The 15,313-nt window shown below is 38.3% G+C and overlaps 1 protein-coding gene across 8 annotated transcripts in view; it reads right to left on the bottom strand.

Annotated features, from left to right (window-relative positions):
* The window catches only part of LOC136025077 (neurobeachin-like), a 271,780-nt gene that overhangs the window by 78,376 nt on the left and 178,091 nt on the right, over positions 1-15,313 (bottom strand). The gene's annotated exons all lie outside the window — the stretch shown is intronic.

Below are 15,313 nucleotides of genomic sequence, written 5' to 3' on the forward strand. Positions count from 1 at the left end.
AAAGGTTTATTATCCTTAGTTTTTTTTGTGTATAGATTTTTAGTTACATAACTGAAATTTCTCCTTTTAATCTTCTCAAACAACTCATCCAACACCAAACGCAGTCCTATAAAGCTCAACACCACACATCTTAGCCATTACACAGTTCAAGCCAAACATTGAAGTTTACATTCAATCATACGACGAATCTTATTTTACTTTGTTGAAATGTTTTCCATTCAAGAAATAACATTTTCAGAACACGATTATGGATAAAGTGATTAACTTAAGAGATTAAATCCAGACATACCCACACTGATATGACACAGTTAATTCCACACAATCAGAGTTATATTTCAGAAGGGTTTATCTACAGTTTGGGGATGGAGGGGCCAGAGTTAAATCTGTAAAACCGAACAAAATAAAGCAAATCGTTAGAAAGTATGTGGTAAAGCTAAAAACTTCAGATAGCTCCATGTACCAAAAGCGAGAGGCCCGTATTAGATGGGGGGTTGGCTCATGTCTACAAATATCATGGTTATGATATTAGAAAAAAAAGAAACAACTTCCAACAATTTTCTTCGCGGTTTTTGACAGATTTAGCCTTTTTCCTAAAGTTAAGCATAACTTCGTTCTTCTCTGCATATCAACAGCTCTTCAACAAGAACGAGAACACTAAATGTTAAATGATATACGGTGGAGCTTCCCATACTCATAGTTATGTAGAAGCCTTGTTTCTCATCAGATAATACTTGCTTGGTGCTAAGGTGAGGTGTTAGTAGTAGTAGTTATTTCGAAGAAGGAAGACAGCCCTCTCGGCCTCTTTTATGTGTTCTCTTGCTCTCTCCATCTTTGAATTATAATAGCAAAATAAGACAACAGTAATATCAGGTCAGCCTTTTTCGAGTGTTTTTTTTTAGGGGAGGGCGTCTCAGCAAGAGAACTCTTCGTGTTTTTTTTCCGGGGGGGGGGGGCATGAATTTGGCGGTTATAAGAAATCTAAAACAGAGATACTACTAGTTTTGTGTATTGTTCTAGCTATTAGAAGGCGCTTTTACGCCTTTGGATTAGTCGGAAGCACTTGCACTTGCATCATAACTAAATTGTTATGAAAAAAATTGTTTACACTGATTTCTTTTTAACTCCACGAAAGTAAATAAGAATCCTTATACAAAAACACGATAGCACTGACTTAGCAAAGAGCAATATGATTTTCCGTATTTTATCCCTACGCCACGTCATATAGAACGGATCGTCGCAAAACTAGGGAGAGGGTTGGTGCGACCAGAAATTATGAGTTCTAGTGCCTTTTCCAGGGCCAAACTTATGAAAGGGCAGTCCAAAATAGCATTGTATCAAAATATCAAGACAGTCGTTTTAGCTATGATAGTTAAAAGATCTAGAAAAATGTTCATGCGGTGGCGACATGTGCACCAAGGATATTGTTATGTAAGTAGCCTATTCTTTACAAATAAATTTTGGTAGAAAGATGGCCACGTTACACCACATCAAAATCAGGAATATACACTCGTATTTTTATTCTGCATGATCAAAAGACAGGTCCCAAATCAAAAGATACTGAGTTCGTATTTAAATTGGTGTTTGATTTCCGCCAAAGTTGATAACTAAATGTTTCTGAGCTTGCTATTTATCAATTTGCGGTGAATATTAGAATGAAGAATTACTTCCAAATGAAAAACCGTTAAATTCAAAATTCATGAATTTCATGGTGTCTGGTTGTTTGATTTTTACCAAAGATTATAGAATAAAGAATATATATAAGTCCAAAGAATACAGTTTATATTACACAAATAGTGTATGTTGTCCACTAAAAATGGCATTTGATAATTTCTGTGTTTACTGGTCAAAAAGTTCACCGTAACGAACTGTAAGCAAGGAACGACTCGACTCAATAGTAGCCGAAACTCTAAAAAATATACTTTTGATATCAATAGATAGATAAAAAAACGCCTTTTTGTGTTGATTCCAAATATATAAGATTCATTAAGTTTACTATTAACCATCAAAAAACTACGAGCCTGAGAAAGTTCGACTGATTTTGGAAAGAGGGGGGAGATACCCCCAAAAGCACAAGGGATCTTAATCAAAATCGCACGATCAGATTCAGCTTATCAGAGAACCTCACCGTAGAGGTTTCAAGCTCCCATCTCCAAAAATGTGGAATTTTATATTTTTGCTAGAACAAAGACCACGGATGCGTGGTTATTTTTTTTCTTTCACCCAGGGTTGACCGTACTGAAGGCCTTAGGATATCGGAAAAGGGCTTTGTCTGACCAAAATTATAAGTTCTATCGCCTTTTTAAGCGACAAAATAGATCGGAGGACTACTAGTCGCCGTGGAAAAAAAAATTCCACGGGGGGGGGGGGGAGGGAATTTCTGCCATGATTTGAAGAAATATCAAAAATCGAAGTATTTTTCAAATAAAAGTATGCTAAAGAGAATTTTTCTGGCTGAATCGTCCGCAAGAAATTTTTGCAGGGGGAATTTTTTAGCAAGGGTTTGGAATTGGGGGGATTTAGCGCGTGAAGAACTCTCCATGGAGAATTTTTTTGAGAGAGGGAATTTTCCACGAAGGAGGAGACGGATTTTCTGACATTATTTGAAAAACGATCAGAAGGTAAAAAAAAACACTGAAATTTTTTTCAACTGAAAGTAAGGAGCAACATTAAAACTTGAAACAAACAGAAGTTATTCCGTATACGAGGGAAGTTGCCACTTCCTAAAAACCTTGCTTTTTACACTAAAGCAAGGCTCGACAACCTTTTGTTGTAAAAGGGCCAAAGTTTTACGCAGGGGCATTACACGGGCCGCACTTAGGCCACATGTTATTACACGGTAATTTAATTTCATAGGTATACTATAATGATAAGAATGTATCTAAACCTTTTTTATACAGATATATTAGGTTAGAAATAAAACGCTTGATGTGTATTTCTACGACATTCACTGTAATTAATGCAATCAATGAGATCTTTCTGATTGCATTTGACTTGCATCTTGTTGGTTTTTTTTTTTACATTAGTTTGTATTTTTGCAGTAGAAACGCGTAGTATTAAGTCTAAATGTATATCAAACAGCTCGTGGTAACGAACTGTAGTAAGGAGCGACCCGGCTCAATAGTAACCAAAACTCTAAAAAATGGAATTTTGATACCAATACCTACATCAAAAGAATCGCATTTTAATACTGATTTTAAATATATAAGTTTCATCAAGTTTAGTCTTACCCATCAAAAGTTACGAGCCTGAGAAAATTTGCGTTGTTTTAGAAAATAGGGGGAAACGCCCCCTAGAAGTCATAGAATCTTAACGAAAATCACACCATCAGATTCAGCGTATCAGAGAATCCTACTGTAGAATTTTCAAACTCCTATCTACAAAAATGTGGAATTTGTATTTTTTGACAGAAGGCAGATCACGGATGCGTGTTTTTTTTTTTTTTTTTCCAGGGGTGATCGTATCGACCCAGTTGTCCTAGAATGTTGCAAGAGGGCTCATTCTAACGGAAATGAAAAGTTCTAGTGCCCTTTTTAAGTGACCAAAAAAATTGGAGGGCACCTAGGCCCCCTCCCACGCTAATTATTTTACCAGAGTCAACGGATCAAAATTCTGAGATAGCCATTTTATTCAGCGTAGTCGAAAAACCTTATAACTATGTCTTTGAGGACGACTTACTCCCCCACAGTCCCCGTGGGAGGGGCAACAAGTTACAAACTTTGACCTGTGCTTACATATAGTAATGGTTATTGGGAAGTGTACAGATGTTTTCAGGAGGATTTTTTCGGTTTGGGGGAGGGGTTGAGAAGAGGGGGATATGCTGGGGGAACTTTCCATGGATAAATTGTCATGGGGGAAGAAAATCTCCATGAAGGGAGCGCAGGATTTACTAGCATTATTTAAAAAAAAAACAATGACAAAATAAATATGAAAAAGTTCTTTCAGCTGGAAGTAAGGAACAGCATTAAAACTTAAAAAAAAACCAGAAATTATTACCCATATGAGGGGCTCACCTCCTCCTAATACATCGCTCTTTACGCTAAAGCATTTTTAGTAATTTCAACTATTTATTCTACGGCTTTTGTGATTCTGGGGTCATTCTTAATGAATTGGGACACAATTTAAGCTTTAGTGTAAAGTGCGAGGATCTGACAAGGGGGCGAATCCCCTCATATATGTAATAAAAATATGAGAATACAAAAGTTCTTTACGTACGCTAATTTATAAGTTACGTAAATCTTTTACTAATAAAAATATTCGTAAAAACTTAAAAAGTTCTAGTTGCCTTTTTAATTAACCAAAAAATCGGAGGGCAACTAGGCTTCCTCCCCCGCTCTTTTTTTCTCAGAATCATTCGATCAAAATTATGAGAAAGCCATTTAGCCAAAAAAAAATAATGCAAATTTCGTTTTAATTATTCCTCTGCGGAGACCCAAAATCAAAACATGCATTGATTCAAAAACGTTCAGAAATTAAATAAAAAAAACTAGTTTTTTTAACTGAAAGTAGGGAGCGAAATTAAAACTTAAAACGAACAGAAATTACTTCGTATATGAAAGCGGCTGCTTCCCCATCAACGCCCCGCTCTTTACGCTATAGTTTTTTACTGTTTAAAAAAAAGAATTGAGAGAAAGAGTCAAAATTTAGCGCAAAGAGCGGGGCGTTGATGAGGAAGCAGCCTCTTTCATATACGAAGTAATTTCTGTTCGTTTTAAGTTTTAATGTCGCTCCTTACTTTCAGTTAAAAAAACTAGTTTTTTTTATTTAATCCAATAACCAAGAACTGTGTCTTTTTTTTATGGCACTTGGTATTAACCAAGTGACATATAGGAATCGCAAATTCTGTCGGTCTGTCGGTCCCGGTTTTGCTACTTTAGGCACTTCCAGGTAAGCTACGACGATGAAATTTGGCAGGCGTATCAGGGACCGGACCAGATTAAATTAGAAATAGTCGTTTTCCCGATTTGACCATCTTGGGGGCCCGTTAATTCGAGAAAAATAGAAAAATTGAAGTATTTTTAACTTACGAACGGTTGATCAGATCTCAATAAAATTAGATGTTTGGAAGGATATCGTGTCTCAGAGCTGTTATTTCAAATCCCGACCGGATCTGGTGACATTGGGGGGAGTTGGGAGGGGGAAACCTAAAATCTTGGAAAACACTTAGAGTGGAGGGATCGGGATGAAACTTGTTGGGAAAAATAAGCACAAGTCCTAGATACATGATTGAAATAACTGGAACGGATCCGCTCTTTTTGGGGTAGTTGGGAGGGGGGTTAATTCTGAAAAATTAGAAAAAATGAGGTATTTTTAACTTACGAACGGGTAATCGGATCTCAATGAAATTTGATATTTAGAAGGATATCGTGTCTCAGAGCTCTTATTTTAAATCCCTACCGGATCTGGTGACATCGGAGGGGGGGGAGTTGGGAGGGGGAAACCGAAAACTTGGAAAACACTTAGAGTGGAGGGATCGGGATGAAACTTGGTGGAAAAAATTAGCACAAGTATTAGATACATGATTGACATAACCGGAACGGATTTGCTCTCTTTGGGGTAGTTGGGGGGGGGATTAATTCTGAAAAATTAGAAAAAATTATGTATTTTTAACTTACGAATGGGTTATCAGATCTCAATGAACTTTGGTATATAGAAGGATGTCGTATCTCAGAGCTCTTATTTTAAATCCCGACCGGATCTGGTGACATGGGGAAGGGAGTTGGGAGGGGGAAACCTAAAACTTGGAAACACTTAGAGTGGAGGGATCGGGATGAAACTTGGTGGGAAAAATAAGCACAAGCCCTAGATACATGATTGACATAACTGGAACGGATCTGCTCTCTTTGGGGTAGTTGGTGGGGGGGGGGGGTAATTCTGAAAAATTAGAAAAATGAGGTATTTTTAACTTACGAATGGGTTATCGGATCTCAATGAAATTTGATATTTAGAAGGATATCGTGTCTCAGAGCTCTTTTTTTAAATACCGACCAGGTCTGGTGACATGGGGGGGGGGGTTGGGAGGGGGAAACCTAAAACTTGGAAAACATTTAGAGTGGAGGGATTGGGATGAAACTTGGTGGGAAAAAAGCACAAGTCCTAGATACATGATTGACATAACCGGAACGGATCCGCTCTCTTTGGGGTAGTTGGGGGGGGGGGGTTAATTCTGAAAAATTAGAAAAAAATGAGGTATTTTTAACTTACGAACAGGTGATAGGATCTCAAAGAAATTTGATATTTAGAAGGATATCGTGTCTCAGAGCTCTTATTCTAAATCCCAAACAGCTCTGGTGACATTGGGGGAGAGTTGGGAGGGGGAAACCTAAAACTTGGAAAACACTTAGAGTGGAGGGTTCGGGATGAAACTTGGTGGGAAAAATAGGCACAAGTCCTAGTTACATGGTTGACATAACCGGAACGGATTTGCTCTCTTTGGGGCAGTTGGGGGGAAGGAGGGGGTCAAATCTGAAAAATTAAAAAATGAGGTATTTTTAACTTACGAACGGGTTATCGGATCTCAATGAAATTTGATATTTAGAAGAGTATCGTGTCTCAGAGCTCTTATTTTAAATACTGACCGGATCTGGTGACATGGGTTGGGAGTTGGGAGGGGGAAACCTAAAACACTTGGAAAACACTTAGAGTGGAGGGATCGGGATGAAACTTGGTGGGAAAAATAAGCACAAGTCCTAGATACATGATTGACATAAATGGAACGGATTTGCTCTCTTTGGGGTAGTTGGTGGGGGGGGGGGTAATTCTGAAAAATTAGAAAAATGAGGTATTTTTAACTTACGAATGGGTTATCGGATCTCAATGAAATTTGATATTTAGAAGGATATCGTGTCTCAGAGCTCTTTTTTTAAATACCGACCAGATCTGGTGACATGGGGGGGGGGGGTTGGGAGGGGGAAACCTAAAACTTGGAAAACATTTAGAGTGGAGGGATTGGGATGAAACTTGGTGGGAAAAAAGCACAAGTCCTAGATACATGATTGACATAACCGGAACGGATCCGCTCTCTTTGGGGTAGTTGGGGGGGGGGGGGTTAATTCTAAAAAATTAGAAAAAAATGAGGTATTTTTAACTTACGAACAGGTGGTAGGATCTCAAAGAAATTTGATATTTAGAAGGATATCGTGTCTCAGAGCTCTTATTCTAAATCCCAAACAGCTCTGGTGACATTGGGGGAGAGTTGGGAGGGGGAAACCTAAAACTTGGAAAACACTTAGAGTGGAGGGTTCGGGATGAAACTTGGTGGGAAAAATAGGCACAAGTCCTAGATACATGGTTGACATAACCGGAACGGATTTGCTCTCTTTGGGGCAGTTGGGGGGAAGGAGGGGGTCAAATCTGAAAAATTAGAAAAAATGAGGTATTTTTAACTTACGAACGGGTTATCGGATCTCAATGAAATTTGATATTTAGAAGAGTATCGTGTCTCAGAGCTCTTATTTTAAATACTGACCGGATCTGGTGACATGGGTTGGGAGTTGGGAGGGGGAAACCTAAAACTTGGAAAACACTTAGAGTGGAGGGATCGGGATGAAACTTGGTGGAAAAAACAAGCACAAGTCTTAGATACATGATTGACATAACCGGAACGGATCCACTCTCTTTGGGGTAGTGGGGGGGGGGTTAATTCTGAAAAATTAGAAAAAAATGAGGTATTTTTAACTTACGAACGGGTGATCGGATCTCAATGAAATTTGATATTTAGAAGGATATCGTGTCTCAAAGCTCTTTTTTAAGTCCCGACCGGATCTGGTGACATTGGGGGGAGTTTGGGGCGGGGGAGCCTAAAATCATGGAAAACACTTAGATTGGAGGGATCGGGATGAAACTTGGTGGGAAAAATAAGAAGAAGTTTTAGATACTTGATTTACATAATTAGAACGGATACGCTCTATTGGGGGAGGGGGGTTAATTCTCAAAAATTAGAAAAAATGACGTATTTTTAGCATACGAAGGAGTGATCGGATCTTCATGAAACTTCATATTTAGAAGGACCTCGTGACGCAGATCTCTTATTTTAAATCTCAACCGGATCCAGCGTAACTGGGGGGGAGGGGAAGTTGAGGGGAACCGAAAATCTTAGAAAATACTTAAAGCGGTGAGATCAGGATGAAACTGGATGGCAAGAATAAAAGCCTGTCTAAGAGACGTGACTGACATAATCGGACCGGATCTGCTCTCTTTGGTGGAGTTGGGGGGGGGGGTAATTTTGAAAATAGAGGTATTTGTAACGTACGTAAGGGTGACCAGATCTTAATGAAATTTGATATTTAGAAGGGTCTTGCGCTTTAAAGCTCTAACTTTAAATTCAGACCAGATTATGTGACATTGGGGGGAATTGGAGGGGAAAACCGGAATTCTTGGAAAACGTGAAAATTGGGGTATTTTTATTTTACGAATAAGTGAGCGGATCTTAATGAAATTTGATGTTTAGAAGGAATTCATGTCTCAGAGCTCTTATTTCAAATCCCGACCAGATCTTTTGACATTGGGGGGAGTTGGAGGGGGAAATCTCGGAAAACACTTGGAGGGGAGGAATCGGGATGAAGCTTGGTGGATAGAATAAGCAAATGTCCTTGATAAGTGATCGACGGAACCGTACTGGATTCGCTCTTTTAGGGGGAGTTGGGGGGAGGGGTTCTGTGATTTGGCGAGTTTGGTGCTTCTGGACGTACTAGGACGATGAAAATTGATAGGCGTGTCAGGGAGCTACACAAATTGACTTGATAAAGTCGTTTTCCTAGATTCGACCATCTAGGGGGCTCACTTTCATTGCTCAGGAGCATTTCATCTTCACTGTCTGGCTCTATCTAGGGTTTCTTCTTTGAGTAGGTGTTTTTCCCATCTGCAACTATCTCATCAACTACTTTGCTGGTCTTTGCATTCCTTGTTTTTTTTTTCTTATTTTTCAAGCTGAAGTTTGTCGCGGTTTCAGTCAAAATTTTTGAAATTCCTTTCTTACGTCCTTGACTGTGTTGGATAACGCGTGACTTTGCTCTGGGGTATGAACTTACTTGTTCAGGCATAAATGGTTCTTGATTTGAAACAGGAGCGAATGAGTTCTGAACATCTTCATTGTTCACCTCAGCTTCGGGGTCTTTAAGCTGACATAGGATGTCATTTGCAGGACTAACATGGCAGGGCTAGGAGGAACAGGTCTGTCAAGTAATAAAAAGAGGTAAGGAAATCTTCTGTGAAAATTTTAGGATAGTACATTCCATTTTTGTAAAAGCCACTCATGATGATATTTGGGCTGAAGAATAGAGGAAGACTACATCTAACAAGAGAAGCAATGTCATATGTTGTCAAGGTCTTCCTAGGATTAGATAACACCCAGTTATCTGCAGCATTGTTGTATTGGCACTTAAAGGGACTTGTATTGTACACAATAACATCTAACAGCTTGAGCTTGTGGCTGATATGTAGCTTAATGCCTGAATCTTTTGCAAACCTGACAACTTTAAGAAGATGCGAGAGTCATGGTTATCTAAGGTTAGAAGATTGGGGCTCTCTTGAGATGCATGTGAATATTTCCTTCGCTTAAAACAAATTTCAGAAATAGATCTGGATTGATCAAATCTGATCTCACGATCAGATTTGATCTCACGAGCTCACGAGCAGGCTTCACCTGCTCAGATTGCTGGAGCATCAGTTAGTATGTGAGGCTGGAAATCTTTCCTTGGAAATATGAAGTAAGGTGGTAAATACTGACTGCTTGTAGAAACAGCCTCGACCATGGCCACAAGGACACCTCTCTCTGAAGATGTTGCCTTGCACACTCATCTGACTCCTCTCTCTAAACACCTTAGGAGGAGCGTGAACGGTGGTCACAGAATTTTCTTCACAGTTGTATATGTCACAAGTAGTCAAAGAAGGCTGTTCTAGAACTGGCTTCAGAATTGAGAAGGACTGTCCCATGTTGACCCTGTTAAAGCTTGTTGCTTGACCCAAGCTTGTGGATTCAGGCTTGTGTAGTGACAGTTGTGAACTTCGAGCTCGAAAGCCTACCAGCCAGTCTATCCTCGTTGGCATTGCTCCAGTTTTGAGAGTCTTGTTCTTTCCTATAGCAAAGTAGTTGGAGCAGGCAAAGTCACATGCACTGGCAATTGTAGTTGCAACTAGTTGGGATTGCAGTCGCAATCAGTCACAGTCATAAGTATTTGTGGTTGCAAGTAGTCAAAAATTCAAACAGTTAAAATCATGCACAGCTTGAAAAAGCCACAATAAGTAGTAGTACTGATTGCATAAGCAGCAGTTGTTTTAGCCTTCAAAGGTTCAATTTACTGCTTTCAGCTTCTCCTCAAATATTGTTCATCTACCCTTTTGACAGCCTGCATACATGAGTACATTTTGATTTTGTTCAATATACACTGCAATGTCCCCTAATAGAGTCACTTTAATAACCTGAGCTACTACTACTACTAATAACTCACCACAGCACCCAGCCGCCTGAAGCCTACACAACTACGCACGCTCCTCCTCCATCCCAATCTTTCAAAACTTCCCTCTTTATACCCTCACAGGTAGCTCCCATTTCCTTCAATTCTTTCTTTATGACATCCTTCCACCCCAATCACGGACAACCTACTTTCCGTTTAGCCCTAGACGGTTCGCCGAAAAGGACAATCTTAAGCAGTCTATCATCCTTCTTCCGCAGAACGTCCCCTAGCCACCTCATCCTTTCTCTCATTATAGCCTTAGAAAGCGAGATTGAATTACACTTTTCATAGAGGCTACTGTTTGAAATACGGTCAGGCAGCCGAACACCCAGAACAATCCTTAGGCAATTTCTCTGGAAAACATCTAGCAAATCTTCATCTGCTTTTCGGAGTGCCCATGCTTCAGAGCCATACTTGACAATTGTCATAACTCTGGCTAACAATATTCGAATCTTGGTTTGCACAAATATCTCCCTATTCTTCGAAACTTTTTAAACTGTGAAAAAAATCCTGAGCCTTAGATATTCTACCTGAATCAATCATTTCGTCAACCAACGTCACCTTTACATCTTCACTTATTCTAAACCTTAGCGACTTAATCTTCTTAAAATTTATTTTCAAACCTATTTTAGCACCCTGAACTCACAAAACCCTTAAAAGTTCATTCATTTTGCTCACACTTTCATCTAGGATGCTTAAATCATCAGCATAATCTAAGTGCAGGAGAGTTTTTCCTCCCCATTTGATTCCGTGGTCTCCTATTATCTTTCCTGTGCTTCTTGAGATAAAATCCATCAAAATGACCTATATAAAAGGCGATAAAACACAACCTTGCTTAACTCCTGATTTAGTACGAAACTAGCTGATGACCTCACTTCCTACCTTAAGCGCAGCAATGTTATTCTCGTACATAGCACTAATCACTTTAATCCATTTCTTTGGTATACCATCCAAGGATAAAAACTTTGCTAAAGTTCATCTATCAACAGAATTGAAAGCTTGCTCAAAATCTATAAAACTGAGGACCAAAGGTGTTTGTTAACTCCTCTACCTTTGCTAAAACCACAACGTTCTTCTCTTAAAACTTTGTCTACAACATCTCTCAGTCTAAAAAGTATCATATTACTAAGTAATTTGCTACCTAGAAGGACCAGACTAATTCCCCGATAATTACCACACTCACTCTTATCACCTTTCTTATACAGTGGTTTGATTAAGGTTTTTCTAAAATCGCAAGGTACTTCTCCTTTAAAAAAAATGATATTCATAATGTTCAGCAACTTATTTCTAACATTAGAGCCGCCATGTTTAAGAAACTCATTTACCACACATCAACACCTGGAGCCTTATTATTTTTAATCCTTTTAGCACTGTTCCTAATTCTTCCTCACAAAACAAATCTTCCTTCACACCCAAGGTATCACAAACCTTTCATTTTCTATATCTTTTCCTGCAACTCTATCTCGGTTTAGCACATTCTCAAATGTTCGGCCCATCTCTCCTTAACCCTTTCCTTATCACTAATTGTCGCCCTGTTCCTATCTTTAACTGGGACAAGTCCAGATTGACTACTACCTCTCAATTTATTAGCATGTCAGTACAATATTTTACTATTATACCGTCTAGCTGCATTATCCATGGTCTTTACTTCACATCTCCGTAATTCATATTTTAAAGCTTTCTCCACATTTTTTAAATTTCTTTTGTTTTCACATGATCCATCTATCAGATAATCCTTTTAGAATCCCTTCTACTCTCAATTAAACATAAAGCTATTTCACTAATATTCTTAGCTGCGGTCCTAATTTTCTTCCAAAAGACACCATCGGCAACTTCACAAATCGTTCTCCTAAAGTTTTTCCATCCATATTCCACATTGTCCATTTTTAAACCCTCCAGTTTAGAATTCAACTGTTCCTCGAAAGTTTCTCTTAAATTCTCATCCTGGAGTCTACCACCATCATAACTTCCTGAAGGTAGTTATCCTTCCGATATTTCAGCTTTAAGTTTACCCTAGACACTACCAGATGGTGGTCTTTACTCGTAACATCAATAACAGCAGTCCTATATACCCTAGTATCTTGAATTGTTCCTGCCAGTCCTCGGCTTACAGTAACATCATCAATAAGTTTTGCTCTCTTATCATAACGTGAATCTCATTTTAACTTATGGGCCATTTTATGACCAAACACCGTATTGGTTATAACTAGATTGTTATACCTACAAAATTGGAACAGTCTGTAGCCATTGCTGTTTTCTTTTCCAACACCAAATTTACCTAGGTTAGGATACCATCTATCCCTATTTCTACCAACCTGGGCATTAAAATCTCCTAATAAAACATCATATTTCTACCTGGGGTCTATTTGCTTCTGTAACTGTTAGTAAAATTCATCTGAGTCACTACTGCCTCCACCAGTCGGCTCTACAGGGGCATATACTACTATAACTGATTTCCTGAACTTTTTAGTCATAAAATGAGCGATTAGTATTCTATTATTAATGCCCTCCCAGCCTAAATAAGAGTTAACAACTTCCTTATTCATCGTGAGCCCTGTCCATGTACCCCATCCTTCCTGCCAGATTAAACAAATTCTATATTACCTAATTTCATGCTACCTACCCCTGGAGTTTCTGAAACTCCTGATAAGTCCAGTTCGAATGGTCTGAATTCGTCAATCAAAATGCCGATACGATAGTTATTTTTTAATTTTGTAACATTCCAAGTTTCAATTTTCATATTCTGTTAATCATTGAAAGTTTTGGCCTCAGGCAAAAAAAAAGTCCCGGATACCAGTGCAGGATGGGGACCTACATATTTTCCGACACTGAAGCGTTTAAGCCGGCTTAGAACCGGACAGCAAGAAGGCCCTAGGACCTCTAGTAGAATAGAGGCTTTATGCAATCCTGGGCCATTCTTTGTCACAATATGGTTTTCAGCACTTGGCTATGCTCTTCTATCAACAAGAGTCGAAATCCTGCACAGACAGTCTCAAGTTTATTACCTTAGACTCACTACATATTCATGCCTACAAATATTATACTACTACGGGGAGGCAACCCATAGTAGATAAATGTCTAGGAAGAGGTTTTTCAGCCCAAAAACGCCCAACAAAAAAGACCAAACCCAGAAGAAATATCCATTAATCAAAAATCCTGTGTGAAAAATATGTCGTTTACTAAGCTATAATTTACTCGAGGGGCGCCTCTCCTCAAGTGGCAAATACCTTATTATGCCTTATTAATACCTTATTATGTTGTCACAGTATCTATGTTCCTTAGACAACCTGGCTGTACTTAAACCCTTTTGAATAAAATTTCCTTTAGAAGAAAAAAAAATCACCCTCGATTTCGTAGATAGTTGTCATCTGGTATATTCCGAGGTATGTCACAGTGTCTATAATTTTTTCCTATTCCACTATATACCAGTTGACACACATCTACAAAATCCAGTGTTATTTATCCAGTCACGAAGTAAAAACTCAGAATAAAAACGGGCTGAGGTTTTGAAACGGTTCGTGGTAACAAACAGTAAGAAAGGAGTGATTCGGCCCAATGGTAAGCGAAACTCTAAAGAATTTTGACTAGAATTAATACATCAAAAGAATAGGCTTGTTATGCTATTTTAAAGAATAGGTTTGTTATGCTAATTATCTGAACCTGAACTTAGCAACAAATTAACACTGACTCGACGACTCCTAGACAGTATTTCCTCTTTTGTCGATTTTTAAAGAATTCCCATTATTCCCTAAAAAATTGAATTTTCAGAAACCTCACCAGAGATTAAGGTCCACAAACAGAAGAATGCTAATACAAAGCACAGATCATCAATTTTGTTAACGTTATTTATTAGAGAGATTTGGGAGAACCAAACTTTCTTTGGAAAAAAATTCAGAGAAATCCCAAAAAATTCAGAGATAGTGTAAACACTGCCCTAAACCACAACCCCGAGAATTATTAGGTCAGTGCATTGTGTCCTATACATACGTAAGCAATGGTAATTTGAAAGGTTCTGTTTTACAGACTATAAATTTTATTGGGGAGCTGAAAAAAACAAAAGATAAACTGAAAAGTGCATTTGTTTCTCCTTTTCTTATGCATAATAGGTTAAGATACATTTACGGTTAGAAGTAGATGGACCCAACAGGTCAGGTAAACTATGTCAACTAGTCGTAGAGAAAGTCTGTATCTAAACATTTTCAAACCCAGCACAGAAAAATTCTATCTCAGCATTTAAGACTATTTTTTTGGTAGGGGCATTGTATTGTCTATTTTTGTAGTGTATTCCATGCCTTATTTTGTTAAATGTAAATTTTTTTTATTCAATTGCCATCCTTGTCTAGTTCTTTGTATATTTATGTTAATACACTTGTTCTTTGAAAAACGCTAAATAATGCCTTCTTTAGTATGTGTGCTTATTTGGTTTTGTATTTGCATTAATGGTTTCTGCTTAAAATTAATAGGTACTTGTATGATAAAACTCCTACTGCTCAAGTTGTTCGTTCATTGGTGCATTATAGAACCGTTTTTTTCGTTATTTTCTTTCAGCTTAGCGTCAGACAAAAAATAAAGAGAAGTGACAGAATAGATGGAAAATGTATAATTTGGGCTATATATTTGCTCATTAGGGGGGGGGGGGAGCGTAAAGTATTTGGACAGTGTGAGGTTGGAAAACAATTCTTACTACATAATATGCAGAATAATTGTACTATGCATACCCGCTATACTTGACACCCCCCCCAGCCTCCCCGCCCCAATGCACAAATATATAGCCCAAATTTTTTTCTAAAGTATTATATTTTTATCATACTTAGGTATATTTAATTAGGACTGAGCGTCAGAGAAACAAATTGGAAGAATAT

Source organism: Artemia franciscana, chromosome 3, assembly GCF_032884065.1.
Source record: "Artemia franciscana chromosome 3, ASM3288406v1, whole genome shotgun sequence".
Taxonomy (NCBI): Eukaryota; Metazoa; Arthropoda; class Branchiopoda; order Anostraca; family Artemiidae; genus Artemia; species Artemia franciscana.